General features: G+C 41.9%; 1 long non-coding RNA gene and 1 other non-coding gene across 3 annotated transcripts; both read right to left on the minus strand.

Annotated features, from left to right (window-relative positions):
- Positions 1-3963: 3963 nt before the first annotated feature.
- LOC121280743 lies at positions 3964-12711 on the minus strand. Of its 2 annotated transcripts, none has more exons than XR_005943698.1 (5): positions 12661-12711; positions 7004-7072; positions 5785-5846; positions 4463-4590; positions 3964-4130 (listed from the first exon to the last, which is right to left on the minus strand). It is a non-coding gene; the product is annotated as an uncharacterized LOC121280743 (long non-coding RNA). The 2 variants fall into 2 exon arrangements; XR_005943699.1 differs by lacking the exon at positions 12661-12711 and adding an exon at positions 12404-12425.
- On the minus strand, positions 7727-7933 carry LOC121281649. The gene has a single exon (XR_005943903.1). It is a non-coding gene; the product is annotated as a small nucleolar RNA SNORA74 (small nucleolar RNA).
- Positions 12712-17739: the final 5028 nt, after the last annotated feature.

A 17739-nucleotide genomic window follows, 5' to 3' on the forward strand; every position in this document is an offset into this window, starting at 1 on the left:
GAAGAATTAACTGTTCAGAACTGTGCCAGGAGACACTGATGCCTTGAGACATTTTTCTTTGTTAACGGCATTATATAAATGCAAGTTGTTGTTACTGCAGCGTGAAAATGGCAGTGTCCTTATTACTGTAGTTGGCATATGAATCATCACAAACAGTTTTTCTAGGCTTCAGGTTGTGGAAGAATAAACACTACCAGACTGTGCAACTTAATAAACCTGATGTATAGTTTACTGCTTAAGAGTAAAAAGTAGCAGCAGAAAGTCAATACATCAGGTTTCACCTAATGATGGAATTAACTTACACCTCAGGTATACAAAATACAAGGCACATTATTTAACTCTTAATAGTATCAAAAGTGGATCAGTGCCATACCATAATCTGTATGAGGTATCATCCATCAGTACAAAATCTCCAGCCCTATCATTATCATCAAACTGGTGAGCTCCCCTTGTAATGTACCTCACTCTTTGAAGCTTAAAATTGATCTTTAATATGTCTTTGATAGTTGAAGAAAACTTATGAAATCAAAGTGATGAACCAATGACATTAGGAAGGTAATGAGGTCCTGTGATCAGACTTTCAGGAGTAAGGAAGTTAAAAAAGTAAGATCCAAAAAAAGTAGCCTCTGGATTACTGCCAGTGCCACGTGCTAGCAAATGTACAACTGAGGATAAATGTGGCTTGAGTCTTGGTGCAGGAGAGGACTTTAGATTGTAGGGGCATTGGGACTAGTTCTAAGCAAAGGAACCTATTCAAAAAGGGATGGATTGCCCCTCAACAGGACTGGGATCAATAGCCTCACGTAGCTCATTCATGTGGTTGGGGAGGGTTTGAATTAAATTGGCAGGGAATGGGCACCAGCATAAAGAAAAAAGGACTGAGAAATAAAGACAGCTTTACAATGCATGTTTGTAAAAAGTGTGTGTTGAGTAAGATTGGCGAGCTACAAACATCAGTAGTCATGTGGAAATATGATGTAGGGGATAAAAGAAATGTGGCTTATCAATGGTGAAGACTGGGCGCTTAACATTCATGGATACCAATTGTTCAGAAGAGTAGGGAAGATTAAAAAGGGAGGGGTTTGGCAGTACTAATTAAGAGAAGACATTGTGTTGGATGTGTCTTTGAGGGGTCAAAGATAGAATTGATTGGTTCAAGCTAAGTAACAAACTGGGTATGATCAAGATTCTGGGGGTTTTTAATAGACCTCCAAATAACGAGATAGAGCAGATCTACAGGGAAATCATATGTGCAAGAATCATGGTGTGCTGATATTGGGGAACTTCAATTACCAAAATATCATTTGGAATGTTAAGAGTAAAAGGGAGGGAGGTAGTGTGAATGGTACATGTCAGTTCCAAGTCAGAACCAGACCAAATGCAGCTAAGTCAAGGGGGGAGCAATCTCTACCACCGAGAAGGCCAAGAGTAGATGCATGGGAACACTACCAGCTGCAAATTCCCCTCCAAGCCACACACCAATCCTAACTTGAAACCATATCACCATTCCTGGATCAGAAATCTGGGACTTACTTCCTAACAGCACCATGGCCGTACCCGCACCAGATGGACTGTGGTGGTTCACTACCATTTCCTCTCAGTGGAACTAGGGAATGGGCAACAAATGCAGGTCTTTACAGTGACACCCACATCCTGTGAAAGAAAAATATGCTTAGCAAAGCATATGGAATCTTGGGCTTCAGAAATAGAGGTACTGAGTAAAAAGCAGGGAAGTAATGCTGAACCTTTTAAAAGTTCAGGTAAGGTCATAACGCTTTAGGAACAAGGTGATGGTCCTTGAGTGAATTACCAGAATGGTTCCTGGGATAAGGGAGTTTGGCTACAACGTTAGAGAAGTTGAGGCTATTCTCCTTGGAGAAAAGATGATCAAGCAAGGTCAATAGATGTGTACAAGATTATAGCAGTTTTAGATAGTCAACAAACCCATTAACTGATAACTCTCATAGTCCTTGAGCTAAGGTTTGAGTCAAGAGATATTCTTTGGGTGGGTGGAGGAAAGGATGTGAGGGTGAGGGAGAATTCATTTTCTTTACATAACAGGTGGTAATGACCTGCATCTCACTGTGTATGAGGGTGGTAGAAGCAGAGAGGATCAATGATTCCATTAGGAAATTGAATGTGGTGTTTGTTTCATCGTATAATCTATTCAAGTTAGTCTCTACTTCCACTTGTCTGTCAGGGTTACTTCTGTTGGTTCTCTTTTTACCCAGAGGCCTTTAATTGTGTAAAATTATAACTATTGGGAGCTGCAAGAAAACAATATTTGGCAAATTGACAGCTGTCCAGTAGCATGTATAATTTGCATATTTAATAAAATACAAGTATTGAGCTTAGGGATCAATAGAAATCAAAATAAACCTGATTTATCATATTGACTTTTTACTGGATACTGATGTTTTAAATCATTAATCTGCTACTGGATGATATTTTAAAAATCTTGGCTAAATTAGAAAAAGTAATGCAACCAAAAAAAAGTATCTATAACAATGGTGTTGCTACACCACTCAGCTCCAAATACAATGGCATTTTTCATTAATATCTGAAAACAAAGTACAGCATTATTAGCTTTTTATCCCCACAGTAAAAAGTTGGAGACTTAACCACAGGTTTTAGACCCCTCTGGAATATGACACCCAAATATCTACTTTCGACAACTGGCACGTGGATGCAATAACTGTCTGATTATTCATATCCACAATCCACATTCTATTCCTCATGACAAATCAGATGAAACATTAACTCTTTCTCCCCAGTTACTGCCAGACCTGAGTATTTCCAGCATCTTGTTTCTATTTTACATTGTGTATTTTTTGGGCTTTACCTGTTAACTTTAGGGATCAGGGAATATTACAACATTAGGAAAGTAGTGTCCAATACTACAGAGGCAAAGATTGGGAGGGGGTGATCAAAAACTTGATCAAATAGGGTTTTAAGGGAAGTAGAGTGGCTATGATGTATTCCAGAGCATAGGGCTTGAAGAGCCTGCTGAAGGCACTATATAAATGCCAGTTTGTTTTTCTACTATGACCTCTCTGGGAAAATTAAATACAATCTGGAATCCCCCATGGAACAAAGCAAAACAACTTCATACACAACAAAATTGGTTTCTGAGTATGGTGTGATAATTATAAAAGGAGATAGGGATGACTTTATACAGACTGTTCAAGGAACCAATACCCTATTTAATGGCTTCTGTGCATTTTGTTCACTGTAAACGATTAACAAATCAAATCTGGCATTTAGTTACTGCCAGGCCATAATTTATTTTCCACCCAGGGCTAATTAAAAACAAGAGAAAAGGCAGGGAAATGGGATTGAACAGATTGACCAGTCAAGGGTTCAGATCAAGACTGACTGCCCTAAAACACTTCAGGATTCAAGACAAAAAAAGCAAGATTCTAATACTTAAACTTCCCCATATTATATTTATAGCCAACCAATGGAGTTTACTGTGCATGTGCAAAGACATCTTAAAGTCAGTATCAAGTGAGTGATTTAAAAATCAAAATACTTTATGCTGCCAGCACTCAAACCAGGCAATACCATAGAGCAAACAACAGCCTGAATATAGGTGTTATAATATAATTACTGCAATTTTCACACATTTGATTACCAAACCCTGAAAAATAGTTCATACTGAAGTGCTCCAAGCACAATTAATTTTTGCCCCCCACTAACCAGACAATTTGGTCCAAAATGTTATGACTGTTCAATTTCCATTTTCCACCTCCTAATCTTCTTCATATGGACCATATAACTTTACAAGCTGTAGGATATTACAGGATCAATTTAGCATGTTCTAACAAGAAAACAAAGCTTTCCTGTTTAAATCACCAAACAGCACACCAAGGCCATATTTAAAAATATGCAATTTCCCACTAAATGCTGCAGTTTCAAATTTAGCAGTGTCTACATTAGTTAAACAGAACACAACATAATACGTGTTATTCACTATCTTTAATTGTGCAACATATAGGCAACAGTGCAGTTCAACTGCTCAGTGACCGAGCAGCCAAGAAATCCACCACATTCTTCATTTAGCAGAGCACTGGTCACTGCTGAATCACCATCTCCCAAGCATACGCTGCAGTCTCCAAATACCCAAAGCACTGAAAAGAGAAAACATTTATAGTTCTTATTGTGAACACTAATGCATAACAATCCAAATCAAAAACAGACCAATGGTTTACAACATCAAAATCATTAAAGATAAATTCTAGACAGTTCTAATGCATTTGTCTAAAGGCTCAGTTTAGATTGACCATTAAATTTCAAACTAACATTTGAAAGCTGAGGGGAAGAAATCCAGTCTCTCACATCATTCTTCCCTAAATGCATGGGGATATTCCAGCTTGTGCCACATCTAGGCTGTACCATTATTAATTCATTGAAAATTGAGGGGAACCAACTGTTATAGCCACTTCATTCCCAAAAAACTCACCTGTGAAATGAGCAGAGACAGCTGGAGAATCCATTCTCAAGTAGCAATAGCTTGTTTATTACATCGGGGATGACAATCCATCTGGAGTCAACATTCATGACTGAAGCAAACCCATTGCCATGTATTCCCTGAAAAAACAATTCACACTTAATATGTTAGCACTGCACATGGTCCCTGGATGACAATCAATGTTTTTGCAGCAGCTGCACATGCCTGCTGTTCAAATGCGCTGATAGAATGTCATGTTAACCTACCGATTTGGCAGCTAACTTTATTTCACCAAGAGTTTGGTGGTGGTGGGTGGGGGCTGAGAGAGGTGGAGTGGAAGAGAGAGAGAGAGAGAGATGGAGTGGAAGAGAGAGAGAGAGAGAGAGAGAGAGAGAGAGAGAGAGAGAGAGAGTATGTGTGGCAGGTGCAATGGCTGCAGAAGGTTCAGTCTGCCCATGAAGTCCATTGTTGTTCTACACACCAATGTATGGGCCTTCCTCACTCAGTGATAGTGAAGTCACAATACTTTACACCTAGCATTTCTGTAGAGTGGATACATGTATGGACTGCACATTGAGGGCCCAAACTAGATACACATTTGTGAAGTATTAGAGCTATCAATCAAGAATCAAAGCTCTTAGTACTAGCCCTCAATCTAAAACAGTTCAAATTTATATAACATCTCTGAACTGGAAAGCGTGCCAAGCAACTTGCGAAGGACAGATGCCAAGCAACAAACAATCAGGAGACGAGCAAGGGTCTGAGCAGGAGCCTAAGAAACAGATTTAGGAAGAAATTTAATCCAATAGGATACACCATTCTGAATGAAACATGTTACAGGTCTTTTAGTCAGGCAGTTGTGGGGTAAAAGCCACTGCAGCCCGTGCCAAAGTCCTGTTTATAATATCCCAAGTTTAGAGTATCACAGCGAGGGCAGGCCTATGCCGTGATCGTACGTACTTGGGTTCCTACCCCCACCCCCCCCCCCCCCCCAAAACACCAACTACCGTACAGGCTCCAACAATACATACACAGAAGAGATGAGCTGGTTCACCCATTATCTGTCCTGTTCATTAACTTGGACAAATTAAGTTACACTTACATGGGAACTAGCACATCATTTCTATTTCTGCACCCAAACTCCTTTCTCCAATCATTTAGTAGATCTCTTGTTGCATTTCTCCAAGTACAGGGACCCTCCTGGTTTCTAACTTACCAAAAAGGATCTCAAAGCACACAGAAGTTCATCAAGTTCCCAAGTTAAATAGTAGCCACTTAAATTAAACCGGACACGATCAACTTCAGATACAGAACTGTTAATTACAGCAAATTACCTTAGCCCCCATCTTCTGCGGAAACTGCATCAGAACCACCTTTCCATTCAGGCAACTCCACCCTACAGATTAGAAACAGCAGTTTATTGCAAAGGTCAATTTATAATCAGGATAAGACAAATAAGCTCACTGCATTACTTGACAATGAAGTGCACACATGCAGAATTCTGTTTCAATTGTAGCAGTGGCAGTTTTTAGTGGGGCACAAATACCAACAACCACCAATAATGGCAAGATTAGCTACGGCAAAGTAGCTAGCATTCTCACCTCAAGTTTGTAGATTTCACACTGGAAACTAGAATACAAAATAAAAACAGAAAATGCTAGGAAAACTCAACAGGTCCAGCAGCATCTGTGGAGAGAGTAAGTTAATGTTTTGAGTCCAATATGATGACCCTTTGGAACTCTGAAGCAAACTTCAGGGTTCCAAAGAGTCATCATATTGGACTTGAAACTTTTAACTTTTATTTCTCCCTCCACAGATGCTGCCAGACATGTTGAGTTTTTCCAATATTTCCTTTTTATTTCAGATCTCCAGCATCTAGTATTTTGCTTGGAACTCTAGTACAAAATCCAGGTTTGCATTCCAGTACTGTAACTTAACACACTGAATGATAATGATCTGAAACTTGCTGCCTATGAGGCTGATGGAAGCAGCAATCAATGGTGTCAAAAGGAAATTGAATAGATACTTGCAGGAAATAAACCTGCAGGATCACAGGGATAGGGGCTGATTGGACCATTCGAAAGAGTTAGCATGGACTCAATGGTCTCCTTCTGAATGGTTATGAATTTAAATCACCAGAAGGTCCCGTGAGGGGTTGTGTAGAAGCAAAAAATGAGAAAATAGGTCTAGGAAAATGCTGCAAATCCTTTTCTCACTGGTTCAATCAGGAAAAGCTTTGGCCAGCTGACTAAACGTTTGAAGTATCCACAGCTCTGTGAAGCAGAGAATTAAAGTCGATTCAAGATGGAGATCAATATGATACCTGGGCACTAATGGAATCAAAAGGTTCAGGCAGGAAATGGGACTTGATTTAGCTGGGCAGGCTTGCAGGACTTTTTGGTCTACTGCTCACAATTCTTATATGTTAATCCAAGCAAAATGCATACAAGGCAATTTGAATATGAAGATATCAGAATTAAATTGTAGGCTTGGATTACTGCAATCTGCCAACAGCACATGGCCCAAATCATAAGGAATATCAGTACAACACACCTGGGGTGATTGTTGTGGTTCATGCTTCTTGCCATGTTACTGCCGCACAAAACACTCGACGAAGTCCAGCTGTAAAAAAAAAAAGACACCATAAACACTTAAAACACAGAGCTAAGCAAGGCATTGCTAATGGACTTATTTGTGTCTGGAACCTCATTAATTTTCCCACCATTTTGCTTTTAAACCATTAAGAAAACCAGTCACTAATAATTAAGTGAGATCTAGTTGCCCTCGACCTTAAAGTTGTGTTCATTTTTTCTCTGCAGTAGCACAAGTCAAGGAAGCCAGCCTGCTGTTAACAATAATAAATCAATGTAGATTAATGTGCTTCACTTTGTCCAAAGCAAAGATGCTGCTGAAAACCAGTGGCTCTTAAACTTCAGGCCTGGAAAATCTCCGAACAAGGTCATGCTATTTTGTGCAAATCCAAACAGCAGCTCCATACAACAGAATCCACACAATGGATTGATTCTATAATAGGTTGGATAGGGACATCCAAAGTTATATGTAGTTAACCTACAGTAACAGGCAAAACAACTGTCAGCTGGACTGTCAGGCAAGCCTCATTACAAACTACATAACCTACAAGCAGTGGAAGGCAAACTTATTTTTAGATGCGAGTTTTACAGACAGCAGGACCAAGTTCCTTCAGGCTATTTAATTCCTATATAGTGACAACTCAACTCAAAAGCATTTTACTGCAACAGCAGAAAACAATTTAAACATGTATGCAACCAAACTAGGACCATCCACACCAGTAAGTGGTGGCCCACTCTCAAAGGATGCACAGCACTGCCCAGGCCTGGGATTAGCCATTACCAGAACAGTAACAGTTAACAGCCAGGGAGAGAGGGCAGCATTTTTCATATCCCAGCAGTCTAACACCAGCACAGGCACTGCACAGCACTGGACAGCTGACATACCACTGGGGAGAATTTTATAAAGCACTGCCTCTCAGAATATGTAACTTGCAGTAATTTAAGAAGCCTGATATTCTAATTCACACAAAGTCCCATTCATCTGGTGCCCAGTTGAGCTACCTTCCAAACCCCATCTCTACATCCCACCAAGACACCCCCCCCAACCCTAAATTCCCACCTTAAACCTCTCCATCTCATTTAAAGCCAAGAACTGTGATCACCTGGCCTTCAATATATTTGAACAGCAGGGTCAAATCTTGTCAGAGTCATAGAGGTCTACAGCACAGAAAAAGACCCTTCAGCCCATTGAGTCTGCGCTGGTCAAACAAGTACCTAACTATTCTAGTTCTGTTGAAGGGTCATGAGGACTCGAAACGTCAACTCTTCTTCTCCGCCGATGCTGCCAGGCCTGCTGAGTTTTTCCAGGTAATTCTGTTTTTGTTTTTAACTATTCTAATCCCATTTTCCAGCACTAGGCCCATAGCCTTGTACGCCATGGCATCACAAATGCACATCCAAATACTTAAATGTTATGAGGGTTTCTGCCTCAACTGCCCATTCAGGCAGTGAGTTCCAGATTCCCACCATCCTCTGGGTGAAAAAATTCTTCCTCACGTCCTCTCTAAACCTCCTGCCCCTTACCATAAATCTATGCCCCCTGGCTACTGATCCCTCCACCAAGGGGAAAAATTCCTTCCTGTCTACGCTATCCATGCCCCTCAATTTTATACACCTCAATCATGACCCCCTTCAATCTCCTCTGCTCCAGGAGAAATCACCCTAGTCTATCCAATCTCTCCTCATAACTAAAACTCTCCAGCCCAGGCAACACCCTGGTAAATCTCCTCTGCATTCTCTAGTGCAATCACAGCCTTTCTATAACATGGATTCCAGAACTGCACGTAATATTCTAGCAGTGGCTTAACCAGCATTTTACGTAGTTCCAGCATAACCTCCCTGCTCTTATATTCTATGCCTCGGCAAATAAAAGGCAAGCATTGCATATGCCTTCTTAACCAACTTATCTACCTGTCCCGCTACCTTACGGGACTAATGGACATGCACACCAAGACACCTCTGATCCTCAGTACTTCCCAGGGTCTTACCATTCAATGAGCCTCGTTTGTCCTGCCCCAGTGCATCACCTCTCACTTATTCAGATTAAACTCAACTTGTCACTGACCAGCCCGTCTATATCCTTCTGTAACCCAAGGCTACCCTCCTCACTATTTACTGCCCCACCAATTTCCATGTCATCCACAAACTTACTGATCAACCCTCCTACATTTAAGTCTAAATCATTTATATATACATACCACAAACAGCAAGGGACCCAACACTGATCACCCCACTGGTCACAGGCATCCAGTCACAAAAACACCCCTCGACCATCACCCTCTACTTCCTGTCACTCAGCCAATTCTGGATCCAATTTGCCAAATTGCCTTGGATCCCATGGGCTCTTACCTTCGTTATCAATCTCCCATGCAGGATCTTATCAAAAGCCTTGCTGAAGTCCAAGTAGACTACGTCAAATGCACTGCCCTCATTCTACACACCTGGTCACCTCTTTGAAAAATTCAATCAAATTGGTCAGACACCATCGCCCCTGAACAAAGCCATGCTGACTCTCCTTGATTAATCCCAGCCTCTCCAAGTGTAGATTAATTCTGTCCCTCAGAATTGTTTCCAACAGTTTCCTCACCACTGAGGTTAGACTGACTGGCCTGTAGTTCCTTGGTTTATCCCTTCCTGAATAACAGTACCATATTGGCTGTCCTCCATCCTCTGGCACCTCTCCTGTGGCCAGAGGTACTGAAAATTGCCAATGCCCCTGCTATCTCCTCCCTTGCCTCACTCAACAGCCTGGATATATTTCATCCAGGCCTGGAGATTTATCTACTTTTAAGCCTGCCAGACTACTTAGAATCTACTCTCTTTCTATGCTAATTTCTTAATTATATCAGTCCTTCTGCCTGATTTCCATACCCACATCATCCCTTTCACTTGTGAACACCGACACAAAGTATTCATTTAGAACCCTAGCTAGGTCTTCTGGCTCCAGACACAAATTACCATTATGGTCCTTAATGGGCCCTACTCTTTCCCTAGTTATCTTCTTACTCTTAATGTACTTGTAAAATAACTTTGGAGTTTTTTTTACCTGCCAATGTTTTTTATGCCCCCATTTTGCTCTAATTTCCTTTATAAGGTCCCCCCTACACATTCAATATTTCTCTAGGGCTTTGCTGGTTTGAGCCCTCGGTATCTGCCATAAGCCTCCCCTTTTCTCTTTATCCAATCCTGTATATCCCTCGGCATCCAAGGTTCCCTGGATTTGTTGGTCCCACCCTGTCTTCACTGGAATATGTTGGCCCTGTACTATCACTATTTCCTTCTTGAATGAGTCCCACTGCTGACGCAGATTTACCTAAAAGTAGCTGGTCCCAGTCCACTCTGGCCAAACCATATCTGATTCTTATTAAAATCAGGCTTCTCCCAATTTAGATTCTGGCCTATCCTTGTCCTTTTCCATAACAACCTTGAATCTAACAGAGTGATGATCACTATCCGCAAAATGCTGAAAACATCTACCACTTGCCCAACTTCATTCTCTAAAATTAAGCCCAGGACTGCCCCCTCTTGCAGGACCTCCTACGCTTTTAAAGCTCTCCTGGATGCATTTTAAGAATTCCGCTCCCTCTAAACTTATCACACTATGACTAACCCAGTTAATGTTGGGGAAGTTGAAATCCACTATTACTATCCTATTATTTTTACACTTCCCTCCTTACTGCTGTAATTGATTCCTTGATCAATATTGTGATACCCCCTCCTCTTTTACCTCCTTCCCTGTCCCGCCTGAAGACCCTATATCCTGGAATATTGAACCTGGCCCTCTCTCAATCATGTCTCTGACAGCAATGACATCACACTTCCACGTGTTACTTCGTGTCCTCAACTCATTTGCCTTATTCGTCAGACTCCTTGCATTAAAATAAATCCTATCCTTGTGCCTTACCTGGCTTATAATTTCTATGCCTTCCAGACTCACTTGCTCTCTTCTAATTTTGGCTGTGCATCTTCCCCTGCTGAACCGCCTCTCAGGATCCCACCTCCCTGCCAAGTTAGTTTAAAACCTTCCCAACAGTACAAGCAAACCTCCCCGCAAGGATGTTGGTCCCATTCTGGTTCAGGTACAACTCATCTGCCACGTACAGGTCCCACCACCCCACCAATATCCCAGAAATCTAAAGCCCCCCCCCCCCCCCCACCGAACCATCTCTCCAGCCACAAATTCATCTGGACTAACCTCCTATTTCTACTCACTAGCACGTGGCACCGGAAGTAATCCAGAGATTACTACCTTTGAGGTACAGTTTTTAAATCTGTTTCCTAGCTCCCTAAAATCTGCTTGCAGGACCTCATCCCTCTTTCTACCGATGTTGTTGGTACCAATATGTACCACGATCTGTTTGCCCTCCCCTTTAGAATGCCCTACAGCAATTCAGTGACATCCTTGACTCTGGCACGAGGGTGGCAACATACCATCCCAGAGTCACATCTACGGTCACAGATATGCCTGTCTGCTTCCCATACTATCGATTCTCCTACCACTATTGCTCCTCCTCTCTTTTTCTTCTCTCCCTGTGCAGCTGATCCACTCAGTGCCAAGAGTGTGGTTGCAATCCCCAGAGGAACCGTCACTCTCACCGTTTTCCAACACAGAAAAATGGTTTGAGCAAGATGCACCCTGGGTATTTCCCAACACCTTTCCTCTGACTGATGGTCACCCATTTCCTCTGTCTGCATTTCCATAAGCTGTGGGGTGACCACACCTAGAAACAAAATTCTCAGCCTCGCGGATGCACCTGCAGCTGCTGCTCAAGCTCCGAAACTTGGAGCTCAAGTAGATGCAGCTGCTGGAACTTCCTGCACACGTGGTTGGCCAGAGCGCAAGGAGCATCTCGGACTTCCCACAAGTTGCAGGCGGTACATAGCACGGGACTGAGCTGCCCTGCCATGCCTCTGGTTGAGAAAAAAATCCCCCTTAAAGTTAAATACAGTAAAATTTATGTACTTCGAATAAAAACTAGAACCCTTACCTTCTAAAGCAGTTTAGAACATTTTTTTAACCATGCTAAAATTGACAAATTAATAAATGTTATTGAAGGCCAGAAATATACACAAAACGGAAATTTACAAATAAAAAAGCTGTACTCAAGTCAATTCCACGTTTCAGGAAACAAGCGAATTGAAAACCTGGGAGTGCTAAATTTAGGGCCATTACTATCAGACACATGCAACACCAGCATAAACTTTAAATATAATTAGAAAAACCTTCATCACTCCCAAATTTGATATAAAACTAAAGGTCTATTAAATTTCAGTACTTTACCCCACTTCAGAAATAAAATACTAATCCCGCAAGTTGCATGAATTCAAACAAACCGTGGTACATAATGTACAACACAATTACCAAGCAGCTTTCTTTATGAAAAGAAGCCATCGCTGTTCCCCTGCCCATGTTACAGGAGTGTCATTGCGACTATGCCATCCCTCCCACTAACACGAGGCCCAGTGATAAATCCATCGGATATCGGACAATAAAATACATCCCTCCCTCCATACAGCTCCCCTCAGATCCCTCACACCCTGCTCTATCATTCTGTGGTAACCGGGCAGCCGGACAGGCCTTTCCTGCGCAGGATTACCCTTGATTATACTTCCACGTACCTCCCAACCGAAACAGCAGCCTCGAAATGGACGACAGCATCGCAAATCATCCTTTAAGTAGTTCACGCCAGTATCACGAGATTTCAACCATCGTGCCAGGAATACACACATGCGTACTCTAAGCTGTGATGATTTGTGGAAGGCGTTCGCCATCTTTGCTCAAGGCAATAGGCAAGTGCCAGGATCTGAGCTGCATGAAATTCTAAGACCAGCCCCTCTTAAACTACAGCTCACTTCCGTTTGAAATTGTTCTTTTCAGAGCTACTGCATGAGGCTTATTGTGTTAGGAGAAGTGTGTGTCTGTTGTAGTGGGGGGAGTCAAACTGACCCTAACCTCCGACTCCAGCGTAGGGCTGGACACCAGAGCACCACCCCCCACCTCCCCCCACCTTCTATGCGGTGATCCCCGTGGCTGCTGAGCAGTTCTGTCAGCCAAGCGCCTGCTGGTGGGGAGCGGCAAAGGCAGAAGCCCCTGAGTGCGAGCAGATGGGGGGAGAGAGGGGGGTGGGGATGTAGAACCAGGATCCCTGGGGAGAGAGCAGGCAGCAGGAGCTCTCGAATGGTGCAAGAAAACCATTAAGAGCTCAACTCCTGGTCTCGAATCAGCCTTGTAGCAGAGTGGTGGTAGAACAGTGGGAATGTCTTGATTCCAGCAAAAGTGATGGTTGGTGATTGCAGCAAAGAAATAAGGCTGGGAGCTAGCACGCTCATGGCTAATTTGATGGCTCCTGTTGTTAATTCCTCTCGACCACGTGAGCCTGATTACCTTGTCAATTAGACCATGAAAGGTATCTTCCACACCTTAAGAGTTTCTCAGACTCTGGAGGGTTCTGCGCCGTGCAGACGGTCCTCCTTGGTCTTGTGTATCTGGAGTATCGGACACCGTGGTCCTTTGTAAAAAGTTTGTTTCTTTCATTTAAGCATTTCCATGAATGTACTTATAGATTTGTTGCTGCTGGAATAAAGGATCATTGTGTTAGAACTTTTGTGCATTCCATGTGCTTAAATCCTGTGTAAAGCCATGTTTGATCTCTTTTCCCCCTCCCTATGCCTGTCCTCTGATCATATTCCAAGAGACCTCAAGTCCTGGCACTGTTCCACCTCCCAGCCCAAGCAACAACTTGCATAGTGACTGTAATTCAGGAAAATGCCCCAAAGTTCTTCACAGGTGGGTAAAAAGACAAATATTGTTACCAAGCCAAAGGGGGAGAAGTTAGGACAAATGATTAAAGGATTGCTGAAGTGGTAAGTTTTAAGGAGAGTCTTAAAAACAGTCATTCAATCATCTGAAGTTTTTGGGAAGAAATTATATTAATTAAGAAGCATTCAGAATTGGTATTGCATGTGCTGTTAAAACATGGATTCATTCATTGTCTTTTCTAGACTCTGCAGATATATTTCTGTATGGTAACTTTAAATGGATAAAATGCACAATGCAATTTTCAATACACTATGCCCTTCTGCTTCTTAGTAAATGATCTTCTTGATTCACTTCCCTCACCTAGAGGCAGACAAAGCACATGCTTATGTCTGCTTTCATAGCTAGTTTTTTCTGGAACATGTCACTAGCCTGTCCTAAGAGGCTATATCTATATCACATCAGGCATAGCTGACCAGTGACTCCCTCACTTGTACCACCTGCCAAAGGCATAACAGAAGGGTTTACAAGTTGATAAATCAACCTATTTGGCTATGTTATGAACACACTTTCTGTCACCATCAAGTCCTGGAGTGGGACTGAAACCCAGAGCTTCTGGGCTCAGAGGTAGAGACTCTACCCACTAGGCCACAAGATCTCCCTGTCAGCAAATGAGAGGCAAAACATGTTTGAATGGTCCGTTTCCAAAAATATAAACAATGAAGTTAAGCATAACTTGAACAAATGTAAACTTTTGCATTAATTTAACAATGCACTTAGTGATATACAATGAGATGAAAGCTTTGTTCACCAACTGAAAATAGTTCATTTTGTAACATAATCACTTAAGCATGGTGGATGTTTTCTCTTACAAGCATGATATCACAGTGCAAAAGGAGGCCATTCAGCCCATCAAATCTGCACTGGCTTGCTGAAAGAGCATTCTACCTAATCCCACTCCTCTGCCTTATCCCCATAACATTGCACATTCTTGCTTTTCAGATAGCAATCCAATTCCCTTTTGAATACCTCGATCAAACCTGCTTCCACCACCCCCTCAGAAAGCTCATTCCAGACTCCAACCACCCTTTGGGTGAAAACATTTTTCCTCACAGCACTTGTACTCCTTTTGCCCATTATTTTGAATCTGTGCCCTTGAGTTCTTGATGCACTCATGATAGGGAACAGTTTCTCACTATTTACTCTGTCCATACCCCTCAGGATCTTGAATACCTCTATCAAGTCTCCTTTCAGCCTTCTTTTCTCCAAGGAAAAAAGATCCAACCTCTCCAATCTATCCTCACAGATATAGTTGTTTATCCCTGGAATCATTCTTGTGAATCTCCTCTGTACTCTCTCCAATGTCTTCACATCCTTCCTCAAGTATGGCACCCATAACTGGACGCCGTACTCCAGATGAGGCTAAATAGTGTCTTATACAAATTCAACATGACCTCCTTACTCTTGTACTCAGTGGCCCTATTAATAAAACCTAGGATACCATATGTTTTATTAACTGCTCTCACAACATGCCCTGCCACCTTCAATGACTTGTGTACGTATACACCAAGGTCCCTTTGTTTCTGCACCTCCTTTAAAGTTTCTCCCTTTATTTTACACTGTCTCACCATATTCTTCCTGCCAAAATGAATCACCTCACACCTCTGCATAGAACTTCTTCTGCCATTTGTCTGCCCAATCCACCAATATGTCAATGTCCTTTTGAAGATCAAGACTATCCGCATCACAGCTGACAATGCTTTCAATCTTCGTATCATCTGCAAATTTTGAAATCATGCCCGTACACCACAGTCTAAGTCATTAATATATATCAAGAAGAGCAAAGGTCCCAACACCGACCCCTGGGCAACTCCACTACAGACCTTTCTCCAATCTGAAAAACAACCATTTATCACTACTCTCTGTTTCCTGTCACTCAGTCAATTTCTTATCCAAGTGCCTACTTTCCCTTTTATTCCATGAGCTAAAATTTTGCTCACAAGTCTGTTGTCTGGCACTATCAAATGCCTTTTGAAAATCCATATACACCACATCAACAGCATTGCCCTTATCAACCTCTGTTACCACCTCAAAAAACTCCAACAAGTTAGTTAAACATGATTTTCCCCTAATGAATCCATGCCCTCTTTCCTTAATTTTCCCATACCTGTCGAAGTGACTAATGATTTTGTCCCAAATTATAATTCCCAGAAGTTTCCCGACCACTGAAGTCAAACTGACTGGTCTGTAGTTGCTGGCATTATCCTTGCTCCCCTTTTTGAACAAAGATGTAACATTTGCAATTCTCCGGCACCACCTGTGTCTAAGGAAGACTGGAAAATTATCAGCTGTGCCTCTGAAATTTCCACTCTCACCTCCCTTAGTATCCTTGGATTCATCTCATCCGATCCCGGTACCTTGTCAATTTTAAGAAAGATAGCCTTTCTAACACTCGTCCTTCTCAATTGTAAATTCCTGGAGTGTATCAGTTACCTCCTCACTCACCTCAGCCAGGGTAGCAACCTCTTCCTTTATAAAGACAGAGACAAAGTACTCTGAAAAATCTGGGATTAAAAATCTAATGATGACCATGAAACTGATTGTCGTAAAAACCTATCTGGTTCACTAACATCTTTTAGGGAAGGAAATCTGCCATCCTTTCCCGGTCTGGCCTACATGTGACTCCAGACCCACAGCAATGAGGTTGATTCTTAAATGCCCTCTGAACAAGGGCAATTAGGGATGGGCAATAAATGCAGATCTAGCCAGCGATGCCCACATCCCATGAACGAATATAAACGAAAAACTCGTTTAATACCTCCGCTATTTCTCCTGCCTCCACATACAAGTCTCCTTTTTTAACCCTAATGAGCCTTACCCTTTCTTTTACCATCCTTTTATTATTTAAATACCTATAGGAGACCTTGGGATTCCCTTTTATGTTAGCTGCTTGTCCCTTTTTATGCTTCCTCCTTGCTTTTTTGATTAGTTTTCTCACTTTCCCCTGGTGCTTCTATATTCAGCCTGATTCTCGATTGACTCGAAACGTCAACTGTACTCTTCTCCGCTGATGCTGCCAGACCTGCTGAGATTTTCCAGGTACTTTTTATTTTTTATTTTTTGTTTTGTGCCTTCCCTCTTGTTGAACTGGAAACATACTGCTGCAGAAAATTACCTTAAACACACTTCAGGAGTTCTTGTCCCTCTTGTCCCTTTGCACTATTACTATCCCAGTCTATATTTGGATAATCAAAGCCACCCATTATAATTACTCTATAATTCTTGCACCTCTCTATGATTTCTTGCAAATTTGTTTCTCTACAGACCTTCTGCTAGTTGGTGGTCGATATACTACACCGATCAATGTTATTGCACCTTTTTCATTCCTTCCCTCTAACCAGAGAGATTCTGTCCTTGACCCCTCTGGAACATCCTCTCTCTCCAATACTGTAATATCGCATTTAATCAGTACTGCCACTTTCCTCCTGTTCTTCCTTTCCTGTCTCTCCTAAATACCTTGTACCCAGGAATTTTTAACACCCAGTCCTGTCCTTCTTTGAGACAGGTCTCCGTTATAGCAATAATATCATTGTTCCATTTGTCAACCTGTGCCTGTAGTTCACCAACCTTATTAATCACACTGCGTGCATTCACATACATGCACATCAGTTCTGATTTAGACTTTTTAACTTTCCCCCTTGCTCTGACCCCATCTAGTGACTTACAATAGCCTACTCTAGTTCTATCAGACTCTCCAAGTATTCTATTTATCTTGATACTACTTTCTGATACATCCTCCTTATCAGTTAATACTTCTCTTCTTCCCACTGCCAGGTTTTCTTCTCTCTGAATTTTCCCGCAGGTTCCCATCCCCCTGCCAATCTAGTTTAAACCCTCCCTAACAGCACTAGCAAACATCCCCTCGAGGACATTAGTCCCAG

The sequence above is a fragment of the Carcharodon carcharias genome, chromosome 8 (assembly GCF_017639515.1).
Source record: "Carcharodon carcharias isolate sCarCar2 chromosome 8, sCarCar2.pri, whole genome shotgun sequence".
NCBI lineage: Eukaryota > Metazoa > Chordata > Chondrichthyes > Lamniformes > Lamnidae > Carcharodon > Carcharodon carcharias.